Source organism: Cervus elaphus, chromosome 3 (assembly GCF_910594005.1).
Source record: "Cervus elaphus chromosome 3, mCerEla1.1, whole genome shotgun sequence".
Lineage (NCBI taxonomy): Eukaryota > Metazoa > Chordata > Mammalia > Artiodactyla > Cervidae > Cervus > Cervus elaphus.
Genome location: NC_057817.1, coordinates 24,621,255 through 24,638,335, shown reverse-complemented (window position 1 = coordinate 24,638,335; position 17,081 = coordinate 24,621,255). Strand labels below are relative to the sequence as shown.

The 17,081-nt window shown below is 42.8% G+C and overlaps 1 non-coding gene across 1 annotated transcript; it reads right to left on the bottom strand.

The window, feature by feature from the left end:
* Positions 1-16,470: 16,470 nt before the first annotated feature.
* On the bottom strand, positions 16,471-16,542 carry TRNAC-GCA. Its single transcript has one exon. It is a non-coding gene; the product is annotated as a tRNA-Cys (tRNA).
* Between the last annotated feature and the right edge of the window lie 539 nt (positions 16,543-17,081).

Here is a 17,081-nt window from a genome sequence, read left to right as displayed (position 1 = left end):
CTTGCTCTTGTTCACCCTTGTCTCCCCAGTGCCCAAGGCAGTGTCTGCCACGTCACAGGTGTTGCAGATAGATCTCAGTGATTGAGAGTATTGATTCTACCAGCAGTGTCTGAGCTCACAGCACAATGATAATATTCAAGAGAAATCATTTCTATCTCTAGCTTTTGGAATGAGCTCCCGGGATATAGGAGGCTTGATTAAAATTGGAGGAAACTTACTTCATCTTAGAGTCACATTTAACCTTCTGATATATAATGGGATATGTCATAAGAATAATTTAGGTTATAATGGGTGTGTGTTGAAACTGGGCAGGTTTAATGCCTTCTGGCTCTGTTCTTTAGAAATGTGTGTGATGTCTGAGGCACTGTAATTTAATTTGACTTTAATATGTCTTTAAGCACACTGTCAGATTAGAACCTGATTCATCACTCACTTGGAGACTAAAAATAGAGGCTGATACCAGAGGTTACTATCACCTAGCGATGTGCTTTTCCTCAAAGGGACAGACATAATCCGAGGAAGCACGTCACTCATGCCTCTCCAGTGCCACAGGCTGGGTATGCCTGGCACTTGGCAATTGTTTCAGAACAAAATGACTCTGGTGCTGAAGCTGCCGTCATTCAGGAGAGGCAGTTTCAGAGGGCTTCAGAAGATGAGATGCCTGAAAATTTGACCCCAACCAGCCCTTGATAAGCATTCCCTGTGGACCACAGTCCCTGATAGCCAGCTGCTTTCTTTTGGTGTCCAGGGCAGCAGTTCAAACAGTGGGGTGGGTGGTGGGAAAGGATGACAATTTGAGATTTCTCTCAAATGTTTTCTGGAAAAACCATTTATTTTTCATTGTGTCCTAACTTCCCTCTTGATAACATAAAAATGGTTTATGTTTCCCCTCTGGAGTCTGCCAAGTCCTTAGAGGTCCTCAGAGCAGGGGCAGTAGGAAAATAAAGAGCAAACTGTTAGGGTGCTAGCAAGGGGAAGGAGAGGTGCTGACCTCTAATGACTCAGACCCAGGCAGCGGAATGAATGAACTCGGTGACTTCTGCTTGCTTGGGGTGGGCAGAGTGCAGGATTAGAGTTATAGATGAGGGAAGAAAGCACTCATCTGTGGAACATGAGACTGTGTGCTGAGGTGTTACCTTAGTAGGTATTACCGCCTTACCTAACAAGTATTGCGCGGCATATGGTGTTACCTTAATAAGTCGCTATGAACTTTTGTATGGATGAGGAACTTGACTCTCATGGAAGGTAAGTAATTTCTAAGCCAGCAGGTGAAAGAGGCAGCATTCATGTCCAGCACTAGCTCCAAAGCGCTAAGCCTTTCCTCTCTCCATTGTACTGTGTTATCAATATTCATCTGAGACATAAAAACAAAAAAGATATTTGCCTGTGACTTCAGACCCATCCCGGGGGCCCCTGGTTTAGGTAGGACGGGACAACTGCCCATGGATGGCTCAATTTCATGGGTAACAATAAGGTTTGGGAAGAATTGAGATCTCATCTTCTGCGTCCTCTGAGCTTTCTTCCATGGGTCCCTTTTGTTATTTCAGGGCCTTCCGTCCCTCTGACCTCCAGCTCTCGCTCTGGCTCTACCCACTTTGGTTCTACCCTCTGCTTCTTCCCAGCCACAGTCCCTTTCCCTTACAAAACTTATTCATCTGAACCTCCTTTCTTCTGGTCTTGGAAAGTCATTAGTTTGCTTATTTCCTTAACAAACTAATTCATGCACAAGTATTAGTGGCAAAGAAGTGTAACGCTTGGAACTATGGGCAGTGTTTAGTAGTTCCTGATGTCAGTAAGACTCACTCAGACAATGTTCTGTCTCATTCAATAGGTCCTGATATGAGCCTTCAATCTGTTCTCACTGGGGTAAACCGGGATGGTTAAAAGAAACACCTTCTTGTAGGCTAGCCATTGTACTGATAACAGTCCACACTTGGAATATTCAGCCAGTTATTCATATTATGACCTGGTAACAACACAGAGTGGCCAAGCTTTTTCTTCCTGATGCACTTGACCACATAAACCTATCCCACCAGATCCAGAGCCCCGTGGCCTCCTCCCTGGCCAGCCTCTAGTTTTCCATCAGAATCTCTGCTCATTCCCTTCCTTCTTCCTGCCAGGAGGCTGTGGTCTGAGAATAGAAGCTTTGAAACTAAGCACGTTGGATGATTTTAGATACTTTGAGCCTCAGTTTTCCCTTCTATAAAGTGCATTGGGAGCTTTTATGATGATTGGAGATAATGTACCTAAACTACCCCATCAGCCAATCAATGAATCAATCATAACCTTCTTTAAGATATCTTTTTATGGTATATATGCTCAGTGGTAAAGAATCCACCTGCAATACAGGAGACACAGGTTCAATCCCTGGGTTAGAAAGATCCTCCGGAGAAGGAAAGGGCCATCCACTGCAGTATACTTGTCTGGGAAACCCCATGGACAGAGGAGCCTGGCAGGCTACAGTCCACTGGGTCACAAAAGAGTCAGACACAACTGAGTGACTAAAACAACAAGACAAGATTTGTTTTTCTTGATTGGTTAAATATAAGTTTTTGAGATTTCGATTAACATCTGGAAAAACCACACTATATGTGTGTATATATATACATATATATATATATATAAACTGTATTAAGCAGGATTATTGGAGATAAGAAATTTTAAACTTAAGATATTTGACCCACCTGGATGATATTAATTGTTCCTTGTTTTTGAGGTTTCTGGAATGTGAATATTCGCTAATCCTCTTTCATCATTTATTGAGACGATAATATAACCTCAGGGTTTGGAATTCTCTGTGTACTTTTGTTCATGAGATTTGCCTCTCAGACCTTATCATTAAATACCATGTAGCATGTTACCTACAGCCCTTTTTGTTTCAGTCAAGGGGGAATAAAAATATTTCCACAGTGGAATGAATTCATTTCACTTTTCAGACTGTACCCAGCACCAGCTATGGACTATTACTTTTCTTCCCTCATAATGATTATTTTCCAAGGCAATACCACTTGGTTCCCAGCATTTCATTTTCTTTGCCATTCCCAACTTGATCTATAAAGATTTTGATTATTCTCTTCCTCACATATAAAGAAGCAGAGATGCTGTGACTAGCAAGCGGGAAGGCCAGGCTTCGTGCTTGGAACCACAAGTTCCAAAGATACAGTTGATGCTTCCTAGCTCCAAGCAGCACCTCAATCTGTATTTGCATGTGTGGACTCTGCTGTTTATGTTTGTGGCATTGTTCTGTCAAGCAATGACCCTTTCCCCAGTCTCTACATTCTGTCTCACTCTGTTGGTTTATTAAGCATGAGCACTCTCTGAGCTGTGCTTGGAAAATGAACTCTTAACACTCCTGGGCCTCGCTTCGGGTTCCTCTCTCTGTTCAAACGGAACAGCTGGAAGATGGTTCAATGTTTATTTGCTTTTTCGATTTAGATTGTTTCTCTTTTCCTGAGATCTCAGGAGCACTGTTCAAAAACCTTCTTAAGCAGCAGCCTGGAGGAACATAAGAGCTGTCAGGGAGGGAGGGGAGAGCTAAGGAATGAAGGGTTCATTGAGGAAGAAGAGGGAGTGGGGAAGCAAGGCTGGTGATTTTCTGGGGCTGGCTATGGATCTGAGCACTGGGTGTTTCTCCCAGTCTGGCCCACCCCTCCCTGCTACTCATCCTCCTATCCACAGGGCTGTGCACAGAGGAAGTTATGGGAAAAAAACATCAAAGTGGGCTTTGCAGTTAGTTACACAGGGCTTTGAATCCATCACTTTTAATCTACTGACCTTTGGAAATTTACTTAAATGCTCTTATATCTTATGAAGTACAGTATATCATCTGGTCTTTGTTTTTGGTGGATTCATGTTGTATGGACTTTTTAAAAAACCTGTTCGATGAGGAACTTACAGATTCCCCTGATCTTAATTAGTTGGCCTTCTATGATTTATGCTGTGGAGGCCCAGCATTTTGAAGGCAAAAAAATGGGACATCTGTTCATCTTACCCCAATCACAGTCATTAATCCCGTCAAGAGCACCTGCCCTAACATTGGCCTCCCTGTGTTGTCATCAGGGTCAAATGAAGAACAAGGTGATTTAGGTATTATTACTAGTATCTCCATGTTATAGACATGTGGTCTGAGGCACAGAAATATTAACTTGCCTATCTCACAGCTAGTAATTAATATAACTAGGATTTGAATCCAGGCCACAAAAGACTCAAAGTTATAGTAAGTAAAAACATAAAATTATGGGACTATGTTATTTTCTCTTATATTTAAGCTTAGTTTACTTAATTATTTTGCATCTAGGCAGTTTTCTTAGCATAAGAAAAAGGAATATTTTGGTGACAGTTTTTCATAATATTTCTCCAAAACTGGTATGACAGCAGGACACATAATATTTCATGATCAAATTTCCCAACATGATCCAAATAAGAATATTCTTACAAAGTTATTTTAGAGATTCATTGGTTTTCCCAAGGGCCTCTCCTAAGCCTCTGATATTCAAATAATTTTTTTTTGAAGTGCCCATGCAATTGGTTTTGATTGTATTTGCATTGCAGACTCGCGTAATTAGCAGGAGGTACTCTGGCAAAATGTGATCTAAGAGGACATATACTAGCATTAAGAGAAGAAATGTTTTTCAAATGGGAACTAATTTGATATTAGTGAATATTTTTATCTTAAGATGACCTTTGCTTTCCTATGTAACCTGACAATAGCTGGGACTTGAGTAATGAGGGCTGAGGTAATGAGGACCCTCTGGCATTTCACAGACATTAACTGTCCAACCTTCTTTAGAGAATGGCTACAGCTTAGCTGATTCAATAAGGGTATTTGGTGCATCACTGAGGCAGACAGACTATAAGGAGGTCCCAAAGATTTCTGCCTCCTTGTATCCATGATATTGTATAATTCTCTCCCTTTGAGTGTGGGTAGGCCCCGAGATTTGTTTCTGATCAACAGATAATGGAATGTGTGTGGTTACATGTGTATCAGTTTATTACATAAGATTTTAATGTCCATCATACTAATAGACCCTCTTTCTTGCTGGCTCTGAGGAAGCCAGTGACCATGTTACGAGCCTCCCCGTGGAGAGGCCCACATGGCAGACACTGAGGGTAACTTCCCACTGACAGTCGGGAAGGAACTGCAGCCCTCAGTCTAACAACCCTCAAGGAGCTGAATTCTTCCAACAATCATGTGAGTTTATAAGTGGATCATTCGCCAGTCAAATCTTGAGCTAATATTGCAGCCCTGGCCAAGACAGTGATTGCAGCTTTCAAATGAGACCCTGGAGTAGAGAACCAACAGTCTTGCCTGGACTCTAGACTCACAAAAACCATGAGATGATAACTGTGTGCTGTTATAAGTTTCTAAATTTGAAGCAATTTGTTATCTAGCAATAGATAATTGACAATACAGTTATCATAATAAAAATCAGTGAGTCATTTATTCCAACATTTATTGAGAAAACCCCATGTACAGAGAACCCTGCACCAGTTCTGGGGATACTGTGGTGAAGAAGAAAACAATGGATGTTCATGGACCTTACAGTCTAATGAAATGGATGTCTCTGATATTGTGGGGTTTTTTTGATTGAGGTATAGTTGATATATTTTTGGTTATCTGATGTGAACAGCCAACTCATTGGAAAAGTCCCTGATGCTGGGAAAGACTGAGGGCAGAAGGAGAAGAGGGTGTCAGAGGATGAGATGGCTGGATGGCATCGCTTTGCAACGGACAGGAACTTGGGCAAACTTTGGGAGATGGTGAGGGAGAGGGAGGCCTGGCATGCTGTAATCCATGGTGTCAAAGGGTCGGACACGACTGGGTGACTGAACAACAGCACACTTGATGTACAATATTATATAAGTTACAGGTATGTAGCATGCTGCTGCTGCTGCTAAGTTGTTTCAGTCGTGTCCGACTCTTCACGACCCCATGGACTGCAGCCTACCAGGCTCCTCCGTCCATGGGACTTTCCAGGCAAGAGTACTGGAGTGGGTTGCCATTGCCCTCTCCGATATGTAGCATAGTGATTTACAATTTTAAAGATTATACCATTTATTTTTATTATAAAATTTTGGTTACCTAGCCTGTATTGTACAATATATACTAGTAGCTTATTTTTTAATACATAATAGTTTGTACCTCTTGATCTCCTATTCTTATCTTGCCCACCCCCACCACTCCCCACTGGTAACCACTAGTTTGGTCTCTATATCTATGAGTCTGTTTCCTTTTTGATACTACTCTAATTTTTAGATTCCATGTATAAGTGATACAACACAGTATTTGTCTTTCTTTGTCAGACTTAGTTCACTTAGCATAATACCCTCCATGTCCATCCATGTTGCTACAGATACAACATTTCATTCTTTTTTTTTATGGCTAAGTATTTTTCTGTTGTATGTATACCACATCTTCTTTATCCATTCATCTGTTGATGAACACTTAGGTTGCTTCCATATCTTGGCAATTGTAAATACTGCTGCTGTAAATATTGGGGTACATATATGTGATATTATGACTTACGTTAAGAAATATATATTTGGTTTTCATTCCTGGCTCCTGGCACAGAGCTCCTAAAACCCTTGGAATTTCCTGAGCGATATGATAGTGTTTTATTATTCATAAGGAAATCCTTCTGAGCACACCTGTATCTTTACTGATGAGGTAACTTAGGGTGTACATTCCATCAAGGAATATGTGGCCTCTGAACTTCACATGCACAGGCTGCCACTGAGACTCAGTCTCAGACAACCAGGCAAGAAATTGACACCTCTTCTGATTGTTTAATCTAGCACATTGAATCCAGGACTTTTTGGTGAGTGCACCTATAAGATGAAATTGATCCAATCTAAAATGATGGCCTTCTCTTCCTAACAATGTCAGAATACTTTTCCATAGTCTTGCGATGCTTTCGGTATGCCAGCCTGCTCTTCCCAGGTCTGATTTTGATTTCAGGGCATGCTAGAATCGGACTTTAACTGTAGGTCAGGAGTCAGTGAGCAGAGGTAGGGGTGGACCATGAGGACATCCCTTTGCAAGGTCACCACCAAGTGAAGTTGGTGTCTTTGAACAGGACAAGACCAGCCTCATCAGAATGGGGCTGTTTTTGTTGATCCAGGGAGTTCTGTTCTGGGACTTTAGATTTTTGGGGCTGACACCTCCAAAATATGTCCATTCCAATACTCAGGGCAAGAGTCACTTTTTCCCAATAAATGCCCTGAAAGACCTGGTGAGGCTGTGAATTCAATCTGTTTTATATTCCATCGATCTTCAGGCTCCTCTGACTTTTCAGCTTCATTAGCTCTGTGCCTTCATGAGATAAAAGAGTATTTTAGGGAGGTCATAGAACCTTTTTCATTCACTGACCATGCTCTGAAGTGAGAATTAAACTCCTAAGCCCGTGATTTTTTTTCTTTAAATTATTTTCTGCAATTAGATGGAACTTCTCACCTGAGAGCCTTTGTATTCCTTCCTTCTCCACCCACCAGAGCCTTGCTTTCCCTGACATTTCATTCTGTGCTACAGTAGGTGATCAGTTTTGCCACCAGATATGTGTGTGTGCTTGCGCTTAGTCGCTCAGGCGTGTCCGACTCTGTGACCCCATGGACTGTAGCCCACCAGGCTCCTCTCCCATGGGATTTCTCAGGCAAGAGTACTGGAGTGGGGTGCCATTGCCTACTCCAGGGGATCTTCCCAACCCAGGGATCAAACCTGTGTCTCCTGCATTGACATGCTGGTTCTTCACCACTGAGCCACCTGTGAAGCCCCAGTGTGAACACAAAATGCACTTTTATGTTTACCACCAACTCTTTCAATTTCTCTCAGGGATGGAGGAGGAGAGGTGATCTTCCCCTCCCTCGAGATGGAACTTCTGTCAGCTTCTCTTGCTCTCCTCGACGACCTTCACCTCTACCTGCTAGCTATCATTTTTTTTTTCTCTCAGATTGAAGATAGGGTGAGATGAGAGGGAAAGAGGCCAGTGAGATATGGCTTGATCTATGGCTTCATATTCTCTGGGCCTTGGAGATGATTAAAGCTGGTGACCCCTAGGGGGTCATAGTTTGACTCAGGAGGATCCTTCCCTCCGCGTACTGGCCTAGGGATTTTGGATGCTCCCTGCCGTCCTCCTCTCCTGCAATTCCCTCAGTAGGACAAATCTCTATTCTGGCTGGTTCCTTTCAACTCTTTCCTTAGCCCCTGGATATCCAGCAGTACATGCTCAGCTTTGATTGTCAAGGTCTGTCTAAAAAGACCTATTGTTAGGATCCAAGGCTTTCTCCGGTGCAACCCGCAAGTAGTCATGGGAAATCCCCTCCCTTGGCCCCAGCAAGCTCCGAGAGTGCCCGATGATTCCAGTGGAGCAGCCTTCCTGGTTCTGCTCTCTCCAGAGTACTTAACCAGCCCTTCTTAACATTTGACATTTTGCTGGAGAGACTGGACTTCATTCCACGACTGGATCGCACTTTCTTGGTCATTAGTCAGACCCTGGTCTTCCGTGTCTTCCAGCTGCAGGGGGCTGCTGCAACTTACTCAGTGATCTACTGGAAATTTCTTTCACCGGGCTTGATAGCACCAAGGACCCTCCACCCTTGTCCAAAGGAGAAAAGACGTAGAGCAGAAACCTCTTCAAAAAAGATCTTCTCAGCCATTTTCTCCAAATAATCTGAGCCCTGTTTACAGTCTTGATTTCTCTGAGAAGCTCAGGAGATGTGGGACAGGTTCTTCAACCCTACAAATCCTGCCTAATAGTGGGGAGATTGGGGAATAGGGGCCGGCCTCACTCTAACTGTGGCATCCTGAGATATAATCTAGTGATGTGTCTGTCTAAACTGAGGAAGAAACAGCATCATCCTAATTTGTAGTGCAATAGTTTTCATGACTCTTTTACCACTGGGTGCCACTGTTTTACCTGCATCCCATCCTTACAGCTTTCTTTTTTTAAAAATTATTTTATTTATTTACTTTTGACTGTGCTGGGTCTTTGTTACTGTGCAGGCTTTTGTCTAACTGTGGCAAGCAGGGGCTGCTCTCTAGTGGCGTGCAGGCTTCTCATTGCAGTGGCTTCTCCTATCATGGAGCACTGGCTCTAGGGTGTGTCGGCTTCAGGAGTTGCAGTGTGTGGGCTCAGTCATTGTGGCTTTGCTCTGGAGCACAGGCTCAATAGTTGTGGTGCACGAGCTTAGTTGCTCTGCAGCATGTGGGATCTTCCTGGATCAGGGGGTTGAACCTGTGTCTCCTGCATTGGCAAGCAGATTCTTTACCACTGAGCCACCAGGGAAGTCCCCTCACTGCTTTCTGAGCCAACCAGTCATCTAATCTAAACCAGATTCCCAGTACCTTGTGATCTCTTTCAAAGAAAGAATCCATTCTATCTAGTTTCAGTAGAATTTCATGACATGGTATTAACTAGAATTTCTGGGAAGGCCAACAACAAAGCCTGCATGTCAAACAGTCAGAAGCAAAGCATCCAGGAGAAATGTCCAACGATATCCCAAATGTCTGAACACACCATCGGAGTGTTCTAGCAGAAGTCCTGCTGTGGCTGCCAGGCAGGGGATGCTCAACATCTATAAAGCCTGGACTAACAGCCAATGCCCCCACTGCAGTTCCTGCAGAAAGGCAAATCCCCCAGGGCCATACTTACCAAGAGAATAAGGTGTAGTTTTTTTGCTTGTATTCCCAGTCTTGATTAGGTTTGGGGTTTATTGGAATATAGTCACATGTCTATATCCTAGCAGCAAAGGGTTTCAGGATATGTGTTATCTTTGTTTCTATCTATGGAAAGGAGAATTCACAATATAAAAGAACTACAAAGAAAAGATGTGGAGCAGACGCAAATATCAAATGTCCATTATAAAACTCTTCGGACAAAAAAGTTTATGGTCCCAATCAATAAACTATTTTGATTAGATAAAATAGTCAGAAGACTTTCTTTGTACCTTTTGAATTTTGCATATAATACCCATTCAAAATATAAATTAAGAAGAATTTAAATCCATTTGTTTGAGTTTCTTCCCAAGGACCATCTTCCTATTCTGTCTCCTCTTAGGCTGTTGAAGTCTTCTAATATCTTGCATTGTCATTGCTCTTTAACACTGTTGATTGTTCTAACTGACCCTTTGATAGTCTTTGTTCTTGTGTTGTTACAGTTGGTTCTTGTGTTGTTACAAACATGAATGAGGTAATGTATTTAAAGCTCTTAGCACAGGGCTTGACACATAATGGGCCTCCCTGTGGCTCAGCTGGTAAAGAATCCGCCCGCAATATGGGAGACCTGGGTTTGATCCCTCAGTTGGGAAGATCCCCTGGAGACAGGAAAGGCTACCCACTCCAATATTCTGGCCTGGAGAATTCTGAGAACTGTATAGTCCATGGGGTTGCAAAGAGTCGTACATGACTGAGTGACTTTCACTTTCACTTCTTGGTACACTGTAGGTCATTGATATTGGTAATCCTCCGCCTTGTGCTTCCCTAATATTTTTGCCGTGGTTGTTTTTCAAGTCTTGATTATAAAGAACTCACTGAGAGTAGGTGCATTTGAGGGGTTTTTCCAGTTAATGTCCCCACAACTTAAACATGAAAGCTGTGATTTATAAGAAATATATATTTGGTCTTTGTCCTCCTTTCTGGCACTGAGCTCCTAAAACCCTTGGACTTCTCTAAGTGATAAAGGTGTCTCCATATTCACAACAAACTCTTTTGAGCCACACATGAGTTTATATTAATGAACTGACTTTTGGAAAAGGATGGAGGGTGGTTGCCAGGGGAATGGACCACAGCTGTTTGGACTATTTTGGTATCAACTCTGAACCTATCTATATGTGGTCATATCTTTCAAGCATCTAACCCCTGCTCTGAAGAAAGGGACTTTCAGTCCCACTCCCTTCCGCTGCCTCTGGGGAGGAGAGAGGAACTGGAGGTTGAATTATTCGCCAATGGTCAAAGATTTCATCAAGCATGCCTATGTAGTGAAGCCTCCATAGGAATCAAAGGGACTGGGTACTTTCACTGCTGCAGCCTGGGTTTAATCTCTGGTTGAAGAACCGAGATCCCACAGGCCATGCAGTGTGGCAAACAAACAAATAGAAAAACCAGAAGGACGGGATTTGGAGTTTCCAGATTGGTGATCACAAGGAGGTGCTAGGAGACTGGTGCTAGGAGACCGAGCCCCTTCCCACATCTCTTGCTCTATGAATCTTTTCCATCTGGCTCTTCCTGGGTTATATCCTTTCCTAATAAACCAGTAATCTAGCAGGTAAAATGCTTATGTGAGTTGCTCTAGTAAGTTAATCAAACCCAAGCATTCAGTCTCAGGAACCTGTGATCTCTAGCTAGTAAATCAGAAGCTCAGGGCACAACCTGAATTTGTGATTGGCATCTGAAGTTGGGGGGGGTAGGGAAGAGGGAGTGTTTTGGACTGAGCCCTTAACCTGTGGAATCTCACACTATCTCCAGGTAGATAGTGCCAGAAATGAGTTAATTTAGGACACTCAGGACCCAGCCAGTGTCTGCTGAGAATTAAGGAATTACTTGGTCATGTTAAAATAAAAAACCCACAGTGAAGACACTAATTCATCCTAGGTCAGTTAGACTTCCTAGAGAAGCGGTTACATGCTTAAAAGACAAGATCACATACAGATGGGATCAGAATTGGCACCAAAACAGCCCAAAGGTACACATACTGGCTAAAGAAAAAGCTAGCAGAAGTTGGAACACTGTTTACTTATTCTGATATCACATCTGGTCTCTCTAGTCAGTTTGTCTTAAATCCCTGCCCGGCTCTTACTAGCTATGGGTTCTTAGGCAAATTACTTAGGTTCGCCACACTTCTGTTTCTTTCCTTCTCATTTTAAAAATTATTTCTATTTATTTATTTGGTTGCACCAAGTTGAGGCACGCAGGATCTTTTAGTTCAGCACATGGAATCTTCTGTTGCGGCACGTGAGCTTTCAGTTGTGGCATCTGGGTTCTAGTTGCCTGACCAGGGATCAAATGTAGCCTGCTTGCATTGGGAACGTGGAGTGTTAGCCACTGGACCACCAGAGACCTCCCAAGCTTCGATTTCTTCATCTGTGAAATAGGGAAAACATGACATCTGTCTCAGAAGGTTTTGTTAATTGCTTTGAGCAACTCCTTTCACATAGGAAGTTTGATTTCTGGATTTCATTTACTAGAAAATTTATGTTTGAGAAACATTTTAATTCCCCAAGACTTCATCTTCCAATGAACAAATGATCCTGCATTTTATGTCTCCTGAGTGTTATAAAAATGTCTGTAAACATAGTTAGAATGTTATAAATGAAGATTTTTATAACTCATCAACTTCAATTTGAAACTCAGTAGTATCACTTATAAGAATGGAAGAGAACTGAAGATCTAAAAGGTGTATTAAGTATCAATTGAGTTCAAAGTTTCTTTAGAGAGAAAGTTTCTCTTTAAGGCTAGGTTGACATCCATTCCATGGGTGAATTGATTTGCTATATGTTCAGTCAGGTTTATCCCAATCAGGCTGTGGAAAATGTGTCATTTCACAATTGGGTCAAGCACTCCATGTGAAATGCAGAACTAAAAGTAAGGTTATGAAAATGTCTGTGTACTTCTTTCCCAAGTGAGATTGAGAATAACTGACAAGATCTCTGTGGCTAACTACCCAGAGATCCTAATTTGATAAAGGGGACATTCAGACTGGTAACCCTGGAATATAAGCTTTCTATTGTCCTCTTCTACTTTGTTGAGTTAGTAGGAAAATCTCGGCATACTAAATTATAAACCATTTCTTTTAGTGGATGATATTTCATAAACATCTTATGAGTCCTAGACAAGGCTTTGAAGGAAAATCCTGTATATAATTCCAACTTAGTTTTCCTAGGTTATTTTATTCCTTCACTTAAAACAATTTTTAAGTAGATCTAATACCATGACTTTCAATTTCCTCAGATTTTGCTGGCCTCTGGGTTGCAGTGGGGGCCCACTAATGGTGGTAACCCACATTTTGCTGAATTCATCTCACATCTTCAAGTTTCAGAGCCTTGAGTGTTCCCATCCAAGTCTCGTTCGGTTATTTTTGTGATTCCCCAGTGGTTGTATTGCAAACCAGTCTGTCCAGTACCGTTACCAAGAGACATTCATGACGTCTTCTTCCTGTGCCGGGATCACCTCCCCTCAAAGATATCTGTTGCCCACTGAGCCATTTGGGGAGTGTGCATTTCCACACCCGTGCTGCTGATGTCCAAGGTGATAACACCGAGGACTGAGCCAAGAGTGCCGTCTCTTCTGTGATCCCCAGACAGCCATCCTGGAGATGCCAGAGCAGTTCCATGTTCCCTGGAGCCCTAAATGTGCCACAGCTGCTTCCCTTACAGAAGATGGAGAAGGCTCTGCCCTGACGGTGCTTGGTCACTTGGTCCCAAAAGCTCTGCTTCTGCAGGAGGGAGGCTCGGTGAAATAGAGTCTCCATCATCTGTTTGCAGCTTCTCCTGCTGCACTCGCTGCTCAGACTCGCATCCCCCTGGCTGGCTGGGCCAGCCTCCCCAGTCCTCTCCCTCTTCCTGTGAGGGGGCTCTTTCATGCAAATCATCTTATGTAAACAGATGCCTTTTCTTTCAGTTCATCAGTGCATTTGTTGAAACTCTTTTGGTTTCAAATAGCAGACACAACTTGAGCCAGAAGTGAATAAAGGAACTGAATTATAAAGCTCTTGGAGTGTCTGGAGAAGTGAAATGGCAGGACTGCAGCTGGGCTTCAAGAAGAAATTAAGGGACCGAAAAGCTACCATAACGTTTCCTTTCCTCTCCAGCTGACTGACTTTCCCTGATCCCTACTCCACAAGGAGCAAAACAGGCCTCTATATATGGGCTTTGCTGGGGAAAAGCAGTGAACTGGCCAATTGGCCGTTTGTTTCTAAATTTATTTATTTGTTTTTATTTTTGCATGCGCTGGGTCTCTGTTGCTGTGTGCCAGCTTTCTCTAGTTGGGGTGAGCTGGGGCTACTCTTTGTTGTGGTGCACAGGCCTCTCATTGCAGTGGCTTCTCTTGTTGCGGAACACAGGCTTTAGGTCCAGGGCCTTCAGCAGTTGCAGCATGTGGGCGCTTCCCAGACCAGGGATCAAACCAATGTTCCCTGCACTGGAGGTGGATTCTCAACCATTGAGCCACCAGGGAAGTCCCCAGCTGGTCATTTCTGCAGCATAGATGCTGGTGAAGGTTGGAAGTAGGGAAGGGGCTTGATGTAGACTTGGGATGTGGGCGAGGGCCAGGTCAAGGTTGATTTTTACCAAGTGGGAACTTTATCCCAAGGGCAATGAATGGCAGAGCCACTGCAGAGTAGCTTAGAGCAAACAAAATTTTATTGTAGTTCGATCATACCAGTGCTATTCAGAAACATTTGAGGGAGCAAGACCAGAGACAGGTAGAGTAGTTAGGACACAATTGCAATATATATTCTTGGAAGGAAATGTAGAAATCCTGTTGGGAGCAGGAATAAAAAGAAAGGATGGATTAGAGAACTATTTAAGTAGTAGAATCCACAAGAGTTGGTCATAGATTGGCTATGAGAAGGGGGTGGGGAGGAATTCTAAAGTGAATTCCAGGTTGTTGGCCCTGAAGACTGGCTAAATGGTGGTGATGTTGACTGAGATGGGGGATGTGGAGAAGGAGCAGATTTTATTTTGGGGGGAAGATGAAATGGCACTCTCTCCACAGACTGGCTGATGCTAACTTGATTACATATAGCAGATGAAGTCAACTTTGTGTTTGTTGAGTTTGAGATGCATAAAGGATGCTCAAATGGTGATGTCCAGGAAGCCAAGAACATTTAATTCTGTCCCCCTTGGAGAATCAGCACTAGAAATTGATGGTAGATCTGGGACTCGTCAGCAGAAAATATGGGCATTCAATCATGATGCTGAATAAAACCCAAGGTGAGCATGTGGTAAAAAGAGCAGTTGACACAGGATGGAAGTCTATAGAACATCAGCAGGTAAAGGAAGGGGACAAGGGGATTAAGGGCGAGAAGCCCGTGAGGAGACAGAGAAAGAGATAATTAGCAGTGTTAAATATAACAGAGAGGGCCAATGAGATGACTCAAAGACGTCCATTCACACATGTATCCAAAAATTAACCTACTATATTTAGCATGCTCAGGCTCTAGAGCCAGACTTACGTATGTATGTATATAAGTATATATAGTGAAAGTTGCTCAGTCGTGTCTGACTCTTTGCAACCCCATGGACTGTAGCCAGCCAGTCTCCTCTGTCCATGCAATTCTCCAGGCCAGAATACTGGAGCAGGTTGCCATTCCCTTCTCTAGGGGATTTTCCCAACCCGGGGATTGGACCAGGTCTCCCACACTGCAGGCAGATTCTTTACCATCAGAGACACCAGGGAAGGCTATATATATAGTAAAATAAATATTATTGTCATGTGTCAGCCACTCTTCAGGACTCCAGGGGTGAAGCTGTGAATAAGATAGACCAAGTCTCTGCTCTTATGGAATTTCCATTCTATTTAGAGGTAAGAGGAGTACAGACTGCAAAAACAACAACAACAACAAAGAACAAGAAAATAGCAGATAAATTCAAAAAAAGAAAATAAAAGGATGACACGATGGGAGGCTGGGTGAGATGGAATCATGTAGATGGGTAGTTAGGGAAGGCCTGTCTGAGGAGGTAACAGTCATGCTGGAACTTAAGGACAAGTATGGATGAACCATGAGAAGTCACAGGGGCAGAGAGTTCCAGGTAAAAGATGAACATATGCAATGACTCTAAGATAGGAACAGATTTGGTGTGTCCAAAGAAAAGAAAGAAGCACATTTTTTCTGTTATCATGGCTTGTGATCTTTTCACTATACCTCATGGTCTTTCTGACACATCACACTGATGAAGCCATAGGCAAACAGAAAGTCCTAAAATTTATGTGGCAGATACTATAAATTGACTCAGTAAACTCATATTCCAACCCCTTTCTGTTAAGAAAGCCAAAATCTACATTCTTAGACTTCCTTGCAGATAGACTGAGACTTGTGATAGTTTCTGCCAACTTACGAGGCCTAGATGCAAGAAGGCAGCTGAGTCCAGAAAGAGGGAGAGAGAGAGGGAAGGAAAGCAGATTCTCTGTTAAAGCTCCAAGGTAGAAGCACTTGGTTCTTTGTGGGCTTGCATTAAAACAGCTCCATGTTGTGATAGGGCATTTTTTTTCTGGCTGCATTGCATTCAAGCTTGGTTCTTCCCAAAGATTTTGTGAGCTTTTTAGCTTCTTTCATGTACTTATTTCTACTTAAGCCAGCCAGAGTGAATTCTGTTGTCTGCAATAAGGACTCTTGATTTATACACTGGAGGAGGAGGTCTTGCTCAGTCGTGTCTGACTCTTTGCGACCCCGTGGAAGATAGCCTACCAGGCTCCGCCGTCCATAGGATTTTCCAGGCAAGAATACTGGAGTGGGCTGCCATTTCCTTCTCCAGAGGATCTTCCCAACCCAGGGATCGAACCTGGGTCTCCTGCATTGCAGACAGACGCTTTACCGTCTGAGCCACCAGGGAAGCGCCCTTGATTTATATAATGCCCTACTAATTCTGAAATCTCAACAGCTTCTCAGCCTCTTCTCCCAGCCCCTCCCCATCTCATTCCTCTTTGGTAAATCTAGCTGTCTTCCTGAGAAAAGGAATCTCAACCTCATTGAAAAACTGGACCTCCTCAACTGAATCATGCAAGATAATTTGCGAGCTGTTTAATCAAGTACTTCTGGGTCTGGCATTGAGCTTGGAGCTGTAAAGGCTCTAACAGTATGTAGACATTCCTTTGTCATAGGAATATGCAATCCAAGACTTAAAATAATCCTTATAAGAATATATAAAAATGATTAGAGGATGATGACCAGAAAATAATAATAGCAGTAGTTTACTCATTTTATGAATGTTTACTATGTGCTAGGTAATAAAATAAGGTAATTACACAAATTCTCTAATTTTATCCTCAAAGTCCTATGAAAGTGAAAGTGTTAGTTGCTCATTCATGTCTAATTCTTTGTGACACTGTGGACCATAGCCTGCCAGGCACCTCTGTCCATGGAATTCTCCAG